We start from the raw sequence: 19,870 nt of genomic DNA, 5'->3' as shown, positions 1-19,870 counted from the left end.
TTTACATTCTGTTACTCCTTGCAGGAGTGCCCAGGTTCATATAACTTATATTTCATGAGTTTTATGGTAATTAATGTAGGAGATGTAAATGATCACCTCCCATGTGAATGATAAATAAGTTTAAAAAATACATGTACCTGTTTATAATTGATGCTTTGTTACGCTGCTCATCTGCTTGTACCATTCTTGATGACATGAAGCCAGAATATTTGCTACTTTGACATTAGGCAGTCTACGAAAGAGGAAGTTAGTGCAATCAATAGTATATGGTACTTCTGACTACTAATGACTTCTCTTACATGTTAGAGTAGTGTAGTACACATTAAAATAACTGCCCACTCTCCATGTCACACACCCACAAACCTCAAACTCGCCTTTGAAAAAGACTTTGTGGGTTCAAACAACTCTAAATTCTGTTAATTTCGGGCAATTCAGAATGCGTCAACCTTTATTTACCCAGAGATTTGTGGATGAAGTACATCTGCAGATGTAGTGTTTTTTTCTCCACCATGATGCTCTTTCACTAAGGTAATTTTTCACATTGAGGGAATGTGATGTGAGCACACTTGTGATACAAAGTGAAATGATGTATCGTGCCTGAAGCATTTCATATAACCTCAGAAACACATATGCAGAGTTTAAACATTATTTGTACTTCTGCTGCAAATTGTTTCTTGCTGAACTTTGTACACAAAATGTCTTTTCTATGGGCCTATACGTTCCAACACACGTGGGTTTTGGGGTCATCATATTCGCAAATGGATGGCATAGGCCCTTGATGTATGCAACAAACTCCCAGCCAGTAATGGCAGCAATCGTGACCTTCGGAAAGTAAAGGAGGCCCTGGCAAGAGGCGAGCCCAAGGATATGTCTCGATAGACAAGATATGTGGCAGAGGATATACAATCAGGCCTTTGTCCTGGCATGTAACAGGGGCAGTGCATTACTGTCCGTGAAAGGAAGTGTGAGGGAAGATAGCAGCCCATCACGAAATGGTGGGCATGTAAATGCAAGTAGCAGCAGGTTGGCCAGAGACAGTCCTGCAAGCAAAGAGGCACCAAAACCCACGTGCACAAATCATTTGAAAAGATATCTTGCAACCCCTTGCATTGTTTCGCAACCAGAAAATCAAATGTATATACATTTTAGTAAGAACTGAAGCCACCAAATCCACTCAAGTGGCACGTGAATTCCACAAATAGGAGTTGGTATTTAGGTATGCATTATAAAATTGGTTTTAAAATATGGGCAAACTAAGTTTGGCCAGTAGAAATTCATTTATTTTTACACTCCATTTCATAAAACAGACCCGTGCGACCAAGCACGTCCACATCCTCCAAATGCACAAAAGACATACTGAAGCAGGGGGCCTGCTCCGATGTACCTAGCAGCAACCCCAAAAAAGCGGCAGTGCCATCACAACCCCCATAGGAACCCCGACACACCTCCTTCCTCCTTTTCAGTGACCGGAATCACTGGACTCTTCATTAAAAAACATCAATCAATCAAATGCCCTCACAGGCCTGCATGCAGCCTCACAATAGATTCCCAATACGGTGGTCTTGGACAAGGGCAGCTTATATGCTGCCTTTGTGGACCTTAAGTCAGCTTTCAACCTTGTCTCCGTAGCAAACTATGGGTAGTACTGCAAGGTCTGGGGATGCCCCCTGAATTATTATCTCTCATTGCCAGACTTCATGAGGGTAATTATGCAAAAATCAGGTGGGGCTCACAGGGACAGGCTACAAATCCCTTTCCTGTAGAAAAAGGGGCGCGGCAAGGCTGCGTAATGGCACCAACACTCTTTTCTCTGTTCATCAACGGGACTGCAACATTTCTGGAAGCTACCCACACTGATGCCCCTGCTCTAACCGGTGTGAGAATCCCCATCCTAATGTTCGCAGATGATACGTTGATTATCACTAAAACACTGAGCGGTCTACAACGAGCCCTGTTACTCTTTGAAGAGTTTCGCCATCTATGGAGCTTGGAAATTAATGTATCAAAACAAAATGTATGTCTTTTAACCCTATAGATCATTTAGAGGAGGCATAGTGCTGAATAAGCGGCCCTTAGAACAGGTAAATGACTTTACATATTTAGGGGGTTATTATGCAGAGAGACATGAAGTGGAATCGGCAGCTTGACATGGCCACGTTGAAGCACCGACAACTGGCTGGAACCCTGCAAACTTAGTTTAATGCATCTCTAACTAAACCAGTTAGCCCAGTTTTGCAAATATATAATACGAAAGTTGTCAGTTCCACATTATATGGGGCGGAGCTCTGGGGGTTCGAGAACCTCTCTAAATTAACTACAGCAGAAAATAGATTCCTACGAAAAATTACTAATCTTCCGCAAAGTACCCAAGTACGTCTATTGCTTCATGACCTAGGTAGGAAGGCATTGGTCGATATAGCCAGATTGCGCCCCTTGCTATATTGGCGGAGAATCTGGTCAACACCGGAACTGACACCTTATACTGCGGGCCTTAAGGATCTAATTAGAGCAGAATGCCACAAAAATCTCAAATGGCTGCAGAAAGTTAGATTTATCTTAACAAGCATTGGCATGGCAACACTATGGGAGAACCCAGCAAGTACTCCGTTTCCCCCCAAAGCTTTGTTGAAGGAAAGGTATTGGGGTTGGGTGACTGATAACATCTATAGGAGTAGTGATACTTCATCACTTACGGGGAACTTTCTAGACGTGAAGCCATTTCTAAAGCTGGAGCCATACTGGGATATTATAACCAAGCCACATCACAGAAAGCTATATTTTCAACTAAGAGTTGGCTCATTACCAGTAAGGTCATTCCGGCAAGTTGGGATTTATTAGGTGACACCTCTTGTCCCATTTGCCATGCACACTCAGAGTCTTAGGGCCACCTGTTATTTGTCTGCCTAGCTAACACTGCCCCGTGTCGTATGTGGCTGTCCCCAATTTGCAGATCTTTGGGAACTAGGAGGAATGGCATTGCACTCAGATTGCTGCGCTCGGAAACAATGGCACCTACTGTCATTGCCCTGGCAAAATTCTTAGAATCGGCATGGACCATCCGATCTCAGGCAATTTCTGTAGGGTAGAGATCTGTAATTGCTTCAAGTTTTTTAGTCTTCCATATGAATTTCAGACCCATTTCCCATTTATTAATGTTAAGAGATCGTATGGTAAGGGCCTGATATGATGTTAATGAATTTGTCTGTAAATGCGCAGTAAGTTGCACAAGGAATCTTAAATGTATTAGTATTTATAAGCATTTTAAAGTCTGATGCTTTTTTACTATTTGATATGGATTTTATAGTTTTAACTGAAAGTTCTTTTTAACAATGTTTTGCTACATATCGGTCATGAGTTTTTCTTTGTATTTCTGCTTTGATTACTAAACTGTCGAATAAAGCTAATATGACTGACTGACTGACTGATTCCCAATATTGTACAGTAAGGTTTTATGGCTCGAGTCTCACAACGCAAGCAGGCACCCACCGCAGAGAAATGAAGAGAGATTGAGACAGTAGAACAATACAACCACTCAGTAGTGAACAACTGTACTACTAGTACTACTACTAGTCGTCTCGTCTCACTCTGTCTCCAACTCACCAGAGACCTGCAGCTTCGGTGACAGGTACAGGCAGGCAGCAGAAGACCACGGCTAGCAATTTTAATTATGGCCTCACCGTCTCAGTGTCCCTGGCCCACTGACTGCCTTAAGTGCAGTTTACACTGAGCATGACAATTCCAGCCCAGCCCTGCCCCACCCTATGCCCCACCCTGAGGCTGAAGACCCCAAAGCTGCACTCCATGCACAGTGCACCATGCACCATTTAATTTATTCTTAATAGACTAGAGCGTAACTCTAAAACTATGTCCCAGCAGACCCTGCTGTCAAGTAGTGTAGAGTACTGTGCGCTGAGGAGGCCCCTGCAGCTTGTGCGTGGGCCTATGTTATGCCATGTGGAGAAATGTGAGCAAGCTTGTCATAAGTATAGAGCAATGTTTTTGAACTAAATACTCTAAGAGTATTTCTATGCTGAGAGTGCTCATCTACAACCACTAGCATGTAAGCGCATAGCGTTGCTATAAGTGGACAGTGGCACAGCACTAGTGTTCGCTTACCATTGCTAGGGCCTATAATGGACAGAAATGAATAGTGAAATGGCTGATATCTTCTGCGACCAGAATGTCTCTGACTTTCTGGCTCGAGAAGGCTGAAGAAGATTATAGAAGGACAGTCATTGTACTTATGTCCTCACTGTCTCAGTGCTTTGGACACTCTGGCCCACCTCACGTGCAGTTTACACTGTGCATGACAATTCCAGCCAAGCCCTGCCCCATCTTATACCCCACCCTGAGGCTGAAGGCCACGCAGCTGCGCACTGAACACAGCGCACCACCACTATTTAATTTACTATGCGGGAACCGGAGAGTTCCTTCAACACTACATCCCAGCATGGACCCTGTTGTCAATGAGTGTACTGTGTGCTGAAGGGGCCCCTGGAGCTCGTGTACCCCACAATGCGGAGGCAGCAGGGGCCTATGTTACACCCATGCTTCCTGATCACATTCTCAAGGACAGAAAAAGCTGCAATCATCTGGAACCCGCACCTAGACCCAGCCTGAGTGAGTCCTGACTGTCCAAGTTGTGACCCTCCAGTGCTGGTCTCTTGTAAGCGGTGATAAAGGTACCCAGATAGTCCAAATCCAAAACTTAGGACTTTGAACATTTTCTGACAAAAAGTGCTTTGGGTACCGAGAAGAGACCAGGACCTGCCTGCTCTCCAATCCATCGAAGGTTCATCCCCTGTCGTCCTGACTTTGCGGTAGCACCCGCTAAGTTCTTTTCTGCAGCAGCAAATAATGCTCAGCAGCTCCTGACCAGAAGGGCATCTGACATTGTGGAGCCCTAGTCAGCTACAGCTTGCAGCTTTGTCCCGCTGGAGTTTTTTGACATCCAAAAAAAGAGACTAAGGGGCATATCAACAACAACCGGCGATAATTATCGGTAAGCGCACTTAGCGCTAGGATAATTATCGCCGGCTAGCGTTGATTTTTATCGCTGAGATAGTGTGCTATTAGCAACGCTTATCTCAATAGCGATAAAAATCCTCACGCTAAGTGGCTAACGTGAGATTATCGCTGGAAACCCAGCGATAATCTCACGTTAGCTTGTTGATAGGGACAGACAAACTTAGCCATGATATCCTCCTTCCATAGGATATCATGGCTAAGTCAGAAAAATACCAGACGTAAAAAAGCAGCGTTAACCGCGGTTAGCGCTGCTTTTTTTGTCTCTAAGAGGGTTAGCGATATTCTTGATAATAGGAGAAATGTCGCTTAGCGACATTTCTCCTATTATTTACTCTGGAACGCCCCCTTTGCATCTCATTAGAGATGCAAGGGGAAACATAGAGTAAAAGGGTGCTAACATGCAAATTTTTATGTTAGAACCCTGTTGTTGATAGGGCGCTAGTTTTATCTCTCCTTTTTTGGCTTTTAAAGCCAAAAAAGCCGAGATAACGCCCTTGTTGATATGCCCCTAAGTCCGATAATAGAAATCTTCACCATAGGTTGTTCAGCGGGTCCCTGATGACAATGCCTTCTCCTCGGATACCATTGGCTGCCTTGCCCCACCTTCTCAGACATTTTTCTCCAAATTTTCTTCTGAGTACAAAGATAAGTGGATATAAGACCCAATCCACTATGTGTATACAACCTGCCATAACTTTCAACTTTGTCCGGGTCTGGCACAACTAGATGTCTGCGGTTGATGCTTGGAACTTTTAGGCCCTATTCTTCACTTTACATTAAAAAAATTCAGAACTCCAGTTCCAGTGATTAGATTTTAGTCGTTTGGTGTAAAATTTACTCTATTTTTCTAAATTGTGCAAGTTTTTTCTAATGTTGTGTTTTAACTTTATTGCTGTTTAAGTGCTGCATAAATACTTTACACATTACCTCTAAGTTAAGCCTGACTGCTTTTTTACCAAGCTACTTGAGGTTTAGACACAGGTTAATTTAGTGACTTTTTGTGGTTCTCCCTGTCAGAATTGTGGCTGTTGCTTGAGGAGGGTTCACACCCCCACAACCGAAAATGAATTTAAATTTTTCTCACACACACACACGCGCACACACGCACACACACTCACACACACACACACACATCTGAATGTATTTATATATTTATGTGTGTGTTTGCTTGTCTGTGAATATATATATATATTTATATATATATAATTTTTTGTAATTCTTTTTACTGACAGTAGCCACTGGGTAGTTATAATTAGGATCATGTTTCCATAGGAAATCTTTCCGAAACCTTTCCCAATGTTTTTTTACCTCAGCTGGGGAATCTGTAAAGCAGGGGCTAAGAAAAATAACCTTTGTTTTTTCACTTAATATATGCATGTTTATAGGGTGGGGGTCGGTTTAAAAAAAGAGGGACAAATGGTTCATTAAAAAAATTATTTTGATAAAGAATGAGGTAAAAAAGCAATTCTGAAGGTGCAGCCTTGAAATATTTTGTAAACGTGAGTGCCCATATCTTACAGAATCTCACTGTAACATCCCTAGGATATCCCACAACCTTCTGCCACACATGTTATGGTTGACTCATACCTGTGAGACAAGCTGTACCTTAGATAAATGGTGTGATTTTCATTTTATTACAGTAAATCTGCAGTTTGCATGGACACAGTGATGCACAAAACCTGGCTAATTGGTGAATTTAAACCATGTTTGTTTCCCTCCCCTGTAAAGAGGCGCTACATGAGTAACAGTCGTGCAGCATATCGTGAAGCAGAACTCTTCTATCAGTGAATTCCATACTACACGGTCTACGGGCTTACATCGTATAAATTAGTAAGTAATACATTTTCTTGTATTTAAACAAGTCAATTATACTAAATAGTGCAGTTAAAACAATTAAAAGAATTGACTAAAATAAGGCAACTCAGGGTCCTTATATACAAAGTAATATCAGACGAATAGTCTTGTAATAGTCTTGTAAAGCTTGTAGTGTGTTTAGTTTATATCTCTAACCTGTTGCAATTTGTGAGCAAAGTCTACAAATGTCATTATTTTCTAATCAAATAAATATTATGTAGTGCAAAACAGCACTTGGTTACCTCCTTAATCCCACTGATTTTTGCTTCTGTATGTGGAGGTCGCAAATATTATCTCCGTACGTCGACCAGTTTGGACTCAGACAGATGATGTGGTCCAGAAACTTGTCTTTATAGCCACGAAACCTACATCCTTTGGATCATTTAGTCTTGATTTCCAAGATCCTTCAAACTGTCATCACCGAATATGGAGTAGACTAAAGGTGAGATATTTCATTTTTATAGCTGCCTCCAAGTCTGAGTCATCATATTCTTGCTTTACTGTTGAGTAAGAATCATATGTCAGTTACAAGAATTTGTATTCCAACAGTGTTAATAGATATTTCTCACGGTTGTCACCCTTCAAAGTGTTTAGTTGCTTCTTTGCTTTTGGGTTCGATTGTTAAGATAAGCGAGTCTGATTACAACAGATTATATGCTTCAATTACCTTTTCATTGCAACAGATTACATGCTTCGATGACCTTTTCACTGCTGGTTAAATTTAGCTCAAGGTTATTTTTTACTTTTATCTTTTATTCTTTAAAATATATTTGTCTAAATATATCCTCTTTACGTCAGTACTGCAGTTACAAACATAGTTGTTCATTGTGGCAGTATCAAGAATAAGCAATGCTTTTAAATTAAGTTCAAGTCTGTTAGACCTTTCATTCTTAGGCAGTCTTCCTCCAAACGGTGTGCCTGCTTATCTTATCCTTTACCTGATTCTGTTTGTTGGCCTTAAGACTCTGAGCGCTTTACCACTGCTAACCAGTGCTAACGTGCATGCGCTTCTTCCCTAAACATGGTAACAATGGTGTACACCCAATTGGCATATTTAGATGACTTATAGGTCCCTTTTGAAGTGGTATACCATATACCATGGGCCTGTAAATTAAATGCTACTTGTGGGCCTGCAGAACTGATTGTGCCACCCACACAAGTAGCAGTTCAAACCTCTCTCAGACCTGCCATTGAAAGGCCTGTGTGTGCAGTTTACTGCCACTTCAACTTTGCGATTAAAACTACTTGCCAAGCCTTAAACTCTACTTTTCTTATACATATGTCACCCATAAGATAGTCCCTAGGTAGCCCAAAGGGTAGGGTAATGTGTAAGTTAAAGGTAGGTCATGTACTCTTAGGTTTTGCATGTCCTCGTAATGACAAGCTCCCAAATTCGTTTTTGACTACTGTGAGGCCTACTCCTCCCATAGGTTAACATTGGGAATTCCTTAATACATTTGTAAGCTGCAACTTCTGATTTAAAAGAACTGGTGCATCATATTTTATATCTTTGGAATAGTATTGAAAAATCCTTTTTACTGGTAATGTTGAATTTAACATTACTATTTTAGAAATGCCACTTTGAGAAAGTAGGCAATTTTCTGCTCTTCCTGCTCTGTGTGCCTGTAGCATGTCTCCAGCTCACGTCTGGGGTGGGTGACAGCTAATATTTTGCATTCCCTCTTGACAGCCACAAGAAGGTTAGGTGTTTCTGAGTAATCAGCTGCATTCTTCTGCATGGCTCTTCCTGGGAAGGAAGGGAGGGAGGGGCTGGCACGCACAACTGAATAGGTAGGGGCTTGACCCCACTCAAAGGGCAAATTACCCCCCAAAATATTCTGGAACAAGGGCTGAGGATGAAAGGATACTTGCGCACTTCAAAGGATACTTGTGCACTTCAAAGGCCCTTCTTTGAAGTCACCCCTATTTCAAAGGCACGTTTAGATATAAATACTGGGTCTCTGACACCACCCAATCAGATACTTCTGGACCTAGAACAGAACTCTGTCAAATGAACTGCTGTGCTGCATCATCAAGGACTAACACTCTGCTGGACTGCTGACCTGAAAGGCCTTCTTTTCCCTTGTGCTGTTCTGGTGCTTGCTGCTCTCTGACTCTGCTGAGGAGAGCTGGATTCTGATTTTGCACAAAAGTGATCTCCAAGTGATCTTGACTTGCCTCTTGTTGCTTGAGACTCGGGGACATTAGAGTCTCTACCCCTGCTCTTGTGCCTGGTTCACTGGAGGTGGACCCAGGTACTTGCATCAGAGAAATCTATGCATCTCCAGTATACTTGGAGCGCAACCGGTGCATTAACCCTGCTGAGGGAGCAGAATCAACACTTCACTCTTTAATCCAACGCATCGCCTTGAGAGCCCGATGCATTGGAACTGCACATCACCGCTGCAGTGTGGAGAGATTGACGCATTCCCTCAACAGCATGGAGAAACCTGGTGCATCGCACTACAGCACCAATGCATCTCAGAGATTTATCTCCGAAACGATGCATCTCCATCAATGCGTTGAGAAAATCAATGCATCATCTACTGCGGGGTTGACATTGACGCATCACTCGACGCACCCCTCAACATTGCCCCGCATTTCGCTGTTGCTACCAGGATAAGGTACTTTGCATCACTGGTGCCTGCGTGGGTCCTGTAGCCGGCTTGCACTCAATCGTGTTCGGCAAGAACTATTGACTTTGCCCCCATCCAGCGTGACCAGATAACCCCCATTGGCACTTATGGCTTTTAAGTGCTAGAACTCTTGTTATTCTTTAAAAAATCATAACTCAACTTCTACTTATTGGATTGGTTTCATATTGGTCTTGATTTCTTTGTAACATTATAGCTTATTTTTTTAAACCTATGTGGAGTCTTTTTGTGGTGTTTTCATTGTGTTACTGTGCGTTTGTGTTGCACAAATACTTCACACATTGCTTCTTTAGATGAGCCTGCCTGCTCTGTGCCAAGCTACCAGAGGGTGAGAACGGGTTATCCTTTAGTGTGTATATAGCTCATCCTGAGTAGGCTTGTGGTTCCTGCTTGGACAGAATGCATACCTCTGCCAACCAGAACCCAATTTCTAACAAATCATGATTTTACTGTGTGGCATTGAGGTGTTTTCATTGTGATACTGTGTGTGTGTGTGTGTGTGTGTGTGTTGCACAAATACTTCACACATTGCCTCTTTAGGTGAGCCTGCCTGCTCTGTGCCAAGCTACCAGAGCGTGAGCACGGGTTATCTTTTAGTGTGTATCTAGCTCATCCTGACTAGGATTGTGGTTCCTGCTTGGACAGAGTGCATACCTCTGCCAACCAGAAACTCAATATCTAACAAAGTATGATTTTACTGTGTGGCATTGAGTTGCATAGGTTTAATACTATATTTGGCATATAGATTTTATTGAACTTTAGTACTTTTTTAGAATTTAATGCCAGTGATACATAAAGGATGAGATGGAAAAAGCTTGGAATTTATGGCAATAATAGGTATTCACAAATCTTTTCGCTTTTGGTAATTATATGTGATTTTTGTTTTTCTAGTGGAGATTTGGTCGACCCACAATAATTTGTTGTCAATGATTACTTCGAGATAGTGTTATTTGTTTATTTAGTCTACGAGTTCTTCTCCTAATTTCCGAAGTAACTGTTTCGTAATTTTATCACAGGGCATTATTTTGGTTTCAATTAGTTGTATAGTTTATCTATTCCCAAAAATAAATTTATTCAACCTCTATAGTTCACATTGTAAGTCGATAGAGGTTAATGAAAAGATGACCACATCGTCAGGCTAAAATTGTCTAATTTTGATGATACACTTTCTAGCAAATTCAAATAGTATGTTAAATCCTAGATATATAGTGAGAACAGAAGTGGAGCCAAAATCGTTTCTCTGCTTTAATCTATTTTGAGTATACATCTTGGGATATAGAAGGTCCTTACTTGGCAATCTAACTTTTAAGACGGTCTCTTTATATAAGGCAATTCTAAAAGGAAGTGATCTATTCCTCAGTTTGAGCATTTATGATAATTTTATGTAGGAGATATTGTTCATTCTCCCTGGTGGACAATTTATTAAATAAGGATTTTATAAACATCCCACCTTTGGAATCAAGAAGTACTATGAACCAATAGTTTTGGGAACAATTTCCACCCCTTTTCTTTCAATCGGGTATATAATTCAATCTTTCCAAGCTGACAAAATCTGTTTGGTTTTTATTACTTTTGAAAATAAGTAAATTAACAAAGAACTCCTTAATATCGGGTCATGTTTAAAAACAGTCAACGGTAAGCCATGTGAGCCTGCTGCTTGTAACAGCTGACTCTGTTTTATCAAGCTGACAATTTCTTGTTGAAAATTGCAAAGCATTTTATTTGGCTACAGTTGAATCAAAATTGAGATAGTAGTATTAATTGTGAATGGATCTTTTATATGTAGTGGTGCTGGAACAAATTTCAGAGTGGGGGTACTTCCAGCAATGTTACATCATTTGAAGTAATATGGTTTGTGAAAAATCCATGTGTCAAACAAAGAACAAGTGTAGCAAATAATGCACTCCCATTCAGCAGGAGAGTAGTAAGGGTGTGGTATGTAGTGGGTGGTGAACTATGGAGCACTGGGTGTGGTAGCGCACTGACATTTTGCCCTCAATGGCACTCAATTTGCATAGCCATGCAGTGTTAGTGGTAAAATGATATAAAGCACAAATAATAATGGGTGGAAATCAAATTTTGGCGAATGTTTATCATTTGTGCATCACTAAGTAAAGCGTCTTGATTGTTTTGATCCTATTAAAATCTTTGTTTCTATCACACTTCAGAATAACAAATACATTAGATTCATTTGTGATGTTCTAGTTGTGAATATTTTTAAATATGTGTGTAGTTAAATGTTGTGTATGTGAGAAAACTGACATCCTACAGTGCCGCCTTCCCTTTCACTTCTTGTACCCCAACAGGATTTCCACCTAGGTCACTTTTCTTCTCTGTTTGCAGTCAGAGAAACAAAAGTACGACATCAGATTTCTGAATAAGCAACAATTCGTCTGATGACATAGCCTGACATTTGACCTTTGTCTTTAAACATGCAGCAAATGTGACATGATAAACACAAAATTTCAAGGCGTCTTTATTACTCGTTCACCTTCTGAACTCCAAAATGGGTATTTTTGGGGGTGCTATAGCACCCCCCTCATCCTTACTTCCAGCTCCTATGTTTATATGGACTTCCAGTGTATCATTTGAGGTGAAATAATCACTGAATATTCTAAATGCCTGAGTCCCAAAATTTTACTGATAAATAGTCTTAATTCCCAGTGTTGCTTGTCAGTACTGATGTTTCAGATATTTGATCAGGCTATCCCGCTCTTCTAATCTTGGGTTGTTTGGTAGATGACTTCTGGTACTACCTTTCTGCTAGAGTTATTGATGGATCAATTTCATTAATACTTTCTTTGTATCTCCTGGAACATTAGCTATTTTTTGGTTTAAAAGCGAGATAGTTGAGGATGGAATTCAGTAATATTTGGCTGCTTATTTTTTTGTAATTGGTGCTCGAGGTCGTAGGTGCTATAAAATCTTGTTTGCTCATTTGAGACAGTTTAAAATTAAGATCAATCCCATTCTAGTTTTCTCTTAGCGTTGGAATTGATACGGTTCCTATTCTCATAAGGTAGCCAGTTCAAGGTATGTAGGACAGGGGTGTTATGATCATTTACTTTAATGTCTGTGAAGAGCCAAGCAGCTGCATTCAGAGTAGCCCTCAAAGAGGCTAGTTTTATTTTCGGGAGGCTCACGAGGGTAGCATTCCCATAGTCAACTTTCCAGATCTCTAGAGCTTGAACCGCCGTTTTGAGATCTACAAAGGGAACAAAGGGTTTTACTTTCCTTAATGAATGAAGTTGGTGGTTTGCCCCTCTGGTGGAGGTGCTGATGTGGCTCTGCATGGAAAGGTTGTTGTTCAGTATTACTCCTAGGTACAGTTCAATGCTGTAAGATGCATGGGCGGCTCCTCTACTTGGGTGGAGGAGCGTTGCCCCACTGCTTTCTCGCAGTGCGAGAAGCAGAAACATAAAATGGTACTAACTACCATTTTATGTTTCTGCTTCTCTGAGAGCGCATGACTGAGGGCCGACCAAACCAGTCATGTGCACTCTGCCCATCTCCATGCAGGCTGCAATGCAGCCTACATGGAAAACATGGCCGGGCTATTAGCCCCTGGCTGGGCGGCATCCCGCCTAATCACAACACTGCTTGCAGCGTTGTGATTGGCTTAGGAGTGGGACTGGGAGCCTGGCTGCCAGCTTCCTGCCGGAGGCAGGAGAGAAAGAGAGGAGCAGAGACAACGTGGGACCTGGCCGGCGGGAAGGTAAGTTTTTTTTATTATTATTAAATTAACCACACCGCGCAAACCCCCTTCCCGCGTGACCCCCCAACCCACACCTAAGAGTCAACGCGGCCGCGTCTGGTAAAATGTAGGAGCAGTGCTTAATTTGTAAAAGATTAAATCCCGGTGCTCAAAAATTGCCATAAGCCAAACAATCGTTAAGACTCTAAGAGCAACTCAAATGGTGAGTGAAACATCCCCATTATGCAGCCAGACTCATGCAGCTCAGTAACTGGGAAGCACGCACTGGCAGACATAGTCCTGCACACTGCTAAAAGGAGGAGTGGTGCGGGAGAGCACAGCACAGTTATTTAGTGACAGCTCAGGATAGTGACAACAAGGCATGATGACATCACTGTTCTGATGAACACTACACATTCATCATGCCTAAACCAGTGTGGGCCTGTCTGTGACATGCCACGCAGTCACCCAGCAAGGTATATTTATTTTGAATAATTATCAGGTATTCTGAGCGAGGGAGAAAAAATGTCTAGTCCCGGCCATGTCAATTAAGTGCCGTTCCTGAGCACCGGAAACCACAGGCACAAATTAAGCACTGTGTAGCAGCCAATCTTTGATGTTAAGGGTGGAATTGGGTGGAGAGATTAAAGAGGAATTCAGTTTGGATGGTGTTTAGTTTGAGGTGGTTACGAGTCAGCCAATGTTGTGTTTTAGTCAAGGTGTTATTGAGGATGCTCTTTTAAATTGAAGCGCACTGGTGGTGCCAAGTTTGCTATTTTGGCCTCCATGTTCTGGAATTCCCTCCCCTCTGAAATTCGCTTTTGCACCAATCTCTTTGGCTTTAGAAGCCTCCTTAAAACGTGGCTATTCCGACAGGCTTTTTGAATAACTCTCCAGCACTTGGGTATCAATCAAAGTAGCGCCATGAAACCACCCCCGTGTACGTGAGCTTTACAAATTGTTTTTAACATAACATAACATAACATAACATTATATAACATGCTGATATCTTCGGGAAAGGCAATTTTCATGTGAAGTTGCGTATCATGAGCATACATATGGTAGGAGATGTTAGAAAGTTTTAGGATTTCAGTCAGGGGTTCCATGCACAGGTTGAACAAGTGGGGGAAAGCGTTGAACCTTGGGGTACCCCGATTGTAACAGGCGTCTGGTCGGATAGGACATGGTTGATCAGGACTCTTTGAGATTTGTTTTGTACGAATGAGGAGAACTGTTTTACCAGAATACAGGCGATATTATGTATTTACTGTATATATGTTATGTGCAGTATTTGTAAAGCGCAAACAATTACCCGAAGGTGTCAAGGCGCTAGGGGCCATTGGGAAGATTAAACAAGCTATTGCCCAGAGTCACATGGTGCTGGGCTGATCTGCCTAGCGCCATTGGGAAGATTAAGCAAGCTGTTGCCCAGAGTCACATGGTGCTGGGCTGATCTGCTCCCAGTGCAGGGGATCAAACCGTGAACCTCAGGGTTCCAGAGTCAGACTCCCTGGCAGCTGCGCCACACCTCTTCCTGAGCGGCTGTAAATACACACCAAAACAGTAGATTCAACTGTATCCATCAATGCTTGTTCAAAAAGATACACAAATGTGTATGAGAGATTCTAATTTAAGAAAACCTTTAGAAGGAACTAACATGTCACATTTAAAAGTAACCTTCACTTAAAGTCACTTTAAAGTTGAATCACGTATTTATAGTGTGGCTTACCTTGATCTTAAACACTTTAGTAAGACCAATCGCAAGTAGCTTCTATACTATGGGATCCATCTTAGATCCAAATTAAATGGCAGAGTCACTTATCAAGTGTAAAGGTCGGAAGCAAACATCCGTCTTGCCGGCCGTTAGTTAGTTAGTTCCTTCTAAAGGTTTTCTTAAATTAGAATGTCTCATACACTTTTGTGTATCTTTTTTAGGCATTACACTAATCCTTGAACACATTCCTAGAAGCACTAAAGAGAGAAGTAAATCAAAAGCAAATCAAATTTAAAAGAAATTTTTTGGGTGAGTTGCTTCATGTGACCCTATACTTGCAGTAAGAGAGTATACATGTAGAGGATTTGATCCTAATAAAATAATTTTCCATCACAGTACTTTTCAGCATTTCCGATATTGAGAAAATTAGATGAGACGCCCAACGGTTCTTGGAGATAATTGAAAGGGCTTGTCCATTGCAAATTCAGGTATGCAATGGAGACATCAAATATATGAGAGAGATCCGTTGGATTAATGATAATGCTTACTTATAAAATTCACATTGGTTATTTTAAAATAGATAGCTTAATCTTTGATATTGAACTGCCTATACTTTCTGTCCATGAGGACTCATTCCCAGATTGCTAAATATAATCATAGATCATGTAACAAAGGAATGTTTCTAGAATCTTGGTACCTAATAGAGTCTTTTATATTTCATTCAGATTTTTAACATTTGAACTATTCTCCTGAAGAAGGTGACGATCCACCTTAGCACCGAAACGCCGCGTTGACAGTTGTTCTTCGTCTGTTTATTATATAGATATTGCTGTTCTGTAATGTAATGAGTATATGTTTTTAAATGTTTTTAACCTTGTATTTGTCAATTTAACAAAAAATGTATTTTTGAATAAAAATTGATTGATAGAACATTCCTTTGAATTTGTATGTTTAATTTTTTTTAAAAAATTATACTGTGTATTGTAAGGCATATTAGCATGTACTTTTAGCAACCTGGTAAATTTGTCTTATAATTTCCCTAGAGTGTGGCCACTTTTTCACTTAGCTAACCAATTGGGTTAGAGGATACAATCCTCTCGCTTTCTAAACAGAAGGAAAAGGGAATTCTTGTTGTTGCTCTAGTATCTATACCCATCCCTTTTCCAAGAATAAGGGTATCCCCCATAAATCTTTGGATTTTAAATCCAACTCATTCCCTGCTGTTGCGCTAACTGGAGTAGGAATAGTAATTTATACTATTAAGTCCAGCGTGCCATCTAGCGCAAGTCGTAGAAACGACTTGTGATGTAAAGCCAGGCGTGGTAACAACACAGATGATGTAACGTCTACGTTGTAACCTACTGCGGAGTAATGGATGGCGTAGTAACGTCATACATTCATTAAAATCACATCCAAATAAACTACAACATACTGATCAAGAAAATCTCAGAGGATATAATTGTAGAAATGCTAAGCATCTCAAGAATTGTATAACCCCAACTAGGGCTGGCTCCAGGGTGGTGGAACCGGTGCCACCGCAACAATAAAAATGTCAAGATAACTCCAGTGGTTAATGTTCTTCCTGGAGAGAGATAAGAGTTTTGTCTAGTTAAGGTTTTAACATAAATTAGCACAGAGGGTTAATATGCCTGCTTCAATGAACGTGTACCAAGACGATCACAAAAAGCCTATCATGGAAATAAGTCAGTGGGTTACTGCTTTACTAAGAAAAGTCCTTGTGTTACTTGCTGCGTATAAGTTAAAATCCCAATATTGAACAGTGAATTATTAAATGTTATTAAAGAACTGCATGCACACTGCAAAGTATCTTATTATTAGAGAGAACCCCCAACTATGTTGCTCTGTTTTCAATTCTGAGTTTGTGCTTCTCCAGACCAAGCGCTCTTAAACCATACTGCCTACCAGTATAGATGATTTGTGACTCCTACACCTTGTAGTCCTCTGGCTTATGTAATATTACCTATACACTGATGATAATGATAATAATAATGACATTTATAAAGCGCAACAAATACCCGGAGGTCTCCTGGCACTATCTAGATCCTCTGAGACTGCTGGCGGCGAAAGACGAAATCAGAGAGACCGACTCATTGTGAAAAAAGCCAAGTTTTTAGCCCTTTTCGTAAGGACAAGAGATCCATAGTGTTTCTTAAGTGGAATGGCAGATCATTCCAAGCTTTTGCTGCACCGTGAATGAAGCTTTTGCCAGCCCATGGGGCTTTATTTATGCGTGGCACCGAGACCAGCTTGGCTCCTTTTGACCGCAGTGTTCTTTCAGGAATATACCATTGGAGTCGGTGCTTTAGATAATCTGGTCCTATGCCATGGAGAGCCTTAAAAACCAGGCATAGAGCCTTAAAGCGTACTCGACTTTTTACTGGAAGCCAATGCAATTTCTTAATATCTTTGGAAACCAAGGAAAATCTCGACGTTCCTGTAAGCAGTCTGCAGTTTATTCAAGGATCTTTGTTGAACATTTAGATAGAGCCCATTGCAGTAGTCCAGTCTTGCCATTACAAGACCACAGTTAGTCTGCTTTCCCGGGGCAAAGAAGGCAACACTTTCCTCAGCATTCTAATGACAAACATAGTTTTTGATACTCACTTGGGGCTCAAAGGTGAGTCTCTCATCAAGTATTACGCCCAGGTTTTTTACTTTTTTAGTGGGAACGGGGAGAGTGTCCATCGTGTCCGGCCACCAGTTGGGTGTCCAGAGGTTGATGTTATTGCCAAACAATATCACCTCGGTTTTACCCGAGTTAAGCTTGAGGCAATTCTTTGCCATCCAGCTGCCCACTGATAGCATACACTCTTGGAAGCGTCCTTCAATCCCTGCCTCTTTCCCAGGTGTCAGAGATACCACAATTTGAGTATCATCCGCATAGAAGGTAAGGCCAAATCCAAATGCATTTATGACAGGAGCCAGCGCACTGACATAAACATTAAAAAGAGTTGGACTGAGAGATGACCCCTGAGGGACCCCACAAGGTGATGTGAAAGGTTCTGACTGATAGTACCCCAGTGCCACAATTTGTTTTCTGTCCGCAAGGAAGGATCTTAAGAGATCCCAAGCTTTCCCACAAATACCACATGCTTTTAGACGGTTCATCAGTATTACATGATGCACCGTATCGAAAGCGGTGGACGAGTCCCGCAGGATCAGTGCCGCCCTGCCTCCCTGACCTACAGCTTCCCTGATCTCCTCCGTAGCTTTAATGAGTGCGGACTCTGTGCTGTGCCCTTTTCTAAAGCCATATTGAGAAGGATCCAGCACTAGTGTCTCTGCTAGGAAGCGGCTTAATTGTTTATTCATAATTTTCTCGATCATTTTCACCGGCAGAGGGAGTCTAGAAATTGGATGAAAATTGTTTGGATCTTTGGGGTCCAGACTCAGCTTTTTTAGAAGGGGCAAGATGGATGCCAGTTTCCATCGCATAGGGAAGTGTCCAGTTATGAACATCATATTAAATATGACTGTCAGTGAGCCTATGATTGGGCCTGGGGCCAATTTGATCACCTCAACAGGGCAAGGGTCATAAGGTGAACCTGACTTTACCTCCATCAGGGTCTTTTGTGTGTCCCCGGGGGAAACTGACAGGAATTTATGAAACGTGGGGGAAAGAATCCCTACTGTTGTGAATTCCTCATTGGCCGTATTCGTCTTGTCTATACTTGCCTCACTAAAGGCCGAGAAAATAGATTCCACCTTGGACAAAAAGAAATTAGCCAGTTCTTCACATAATACTTGGCTTGGTTGAACTATGGCCGGCCTAGGAGAGGCCAAGGTGGTAACCATTTTAAACAGTTCTTTGACTGAGTTCTTTGATTCTTCAATGCGAATAGCATAGAATTTTTGTTTATAGTTCTGCAGGCTGAGTTTGTAGGACTTTTTCTCAATTTCCCTATAGCTTCTCCTCCACTTCCGTCCATGGGGTGGACGGGTGTGTATTTTTAGGGCGGAGGGTTTTAATAGGAGCTATTATATCACACGCCAGCTCCAGCCATTCCGTATAAGCCTGGCTCGCCTTTTCCACTTCCAGCGGCAGTTGGGCAGCTGTGGATGTGTAAGAAGCTCCTCCAAAGTAGTTTCCTCAATTTTGTTCCAAGCTCCTGCTATTATTTGTTCCTTACGGCCTGAGCCCTTACACTTTGCTCAGTCAGTCTTATCTCAAATTGAACAGCAGCATGATCGGACCACACCAGGAGTAGGAGGCCCACAAATTGGAGACTCTGTTGATGTGAAAAGATCCCATCCAGCGTATGCCCTCCCCTGTGCGTAGGGCCAACTATACGCTGCTTCAAGTCAGCGCTCAACATCAAATCGTTTAAAATCACCTTGTCTGATTTAGACACATAATTGATTGTCTCTGGCTAATGTGTGTGTGATGCAAAGTGCTATGGCACCCTAGATTGGTATGAGTGATGCTATATAACTAATTAAATGCATCGGGCGCCACCAGTGCTTAAGCCGGTCCTGACCCTAACGATGTAACATATAATCGAAATGGCTGTATTTGCCATTAAATGCCATCTTTCGTTTGTTTCCTTTTCTGATCTGTACCACGTTACATACTCTTCTTAAACCCAACTTAGTAAACCATGCTGTTGTCTTAAACTGATCCAATAAGGCACATATGAGTGGCAAAGGATTTCTATTGTGAATGATAGTTATAGCCTTAAATTCTCTGTAATTCACTTTTGCTAAGTTGACTTTGATAAATTCTTGTATTTTTTTCTCTCGTGAGAGCATATATCTGTCAGTGTTGTGTGGGGGTAACTTCTCTGGCCTTTTCTCACAGAATACATCAGCAAAATCAGTATTATCAGATACTAACTCTTCCAACAAGCCAGATAATTCAGTGACTCTAGTTTCTGACATCACTTTTGTGACTGAAAAACAATTCTG

At 41.5% G+C, this 19,870-nt stretch overlaps 1 long non-coding RNA gene across 1 annotated transcript in view; it reads left to right on the top strand.

The window, feature by feature from the left end:
• The first annotated feature begins 6,765 nt into the window (after positions 1–6,765).
• Positions 6,766–19,870, top strand: part of LOC146860059 (uncharacterized) — a 143,826-nt gene continuing 130,721 nt past the window's right edge. The window contains exons 1-2 of the long non-coding RNA XR_014979090.1: positions 6,766–6,858; positions 7,163–7,324. This is a non-coding gene — a long non-coding RNA (uncharacterized LOC146860059). The remainder of the gene's footprint in view (positions 6,859–7,162; positions 7,325–19,870) is intronic.

Source organism: Triturus cristatus, chromosome 3_1 (genome assembly GCF_964204655.1).
Source record: "Triturus cristatus chromosome 3_1, aTriCri1.1, whole genome shotgun sequence".
NCBI classification, from domain to species: domain Eukaryota; kingdom Metazoa; phylum Chordata; class Amphibia; order Caudata; family Salamandridae; genus Triturus; species Triturus cristatus.
Note: the sequence above shows the minus strand (reverse complement) of the source record. Positions and strands in the feature narration are given on the sequence as shown.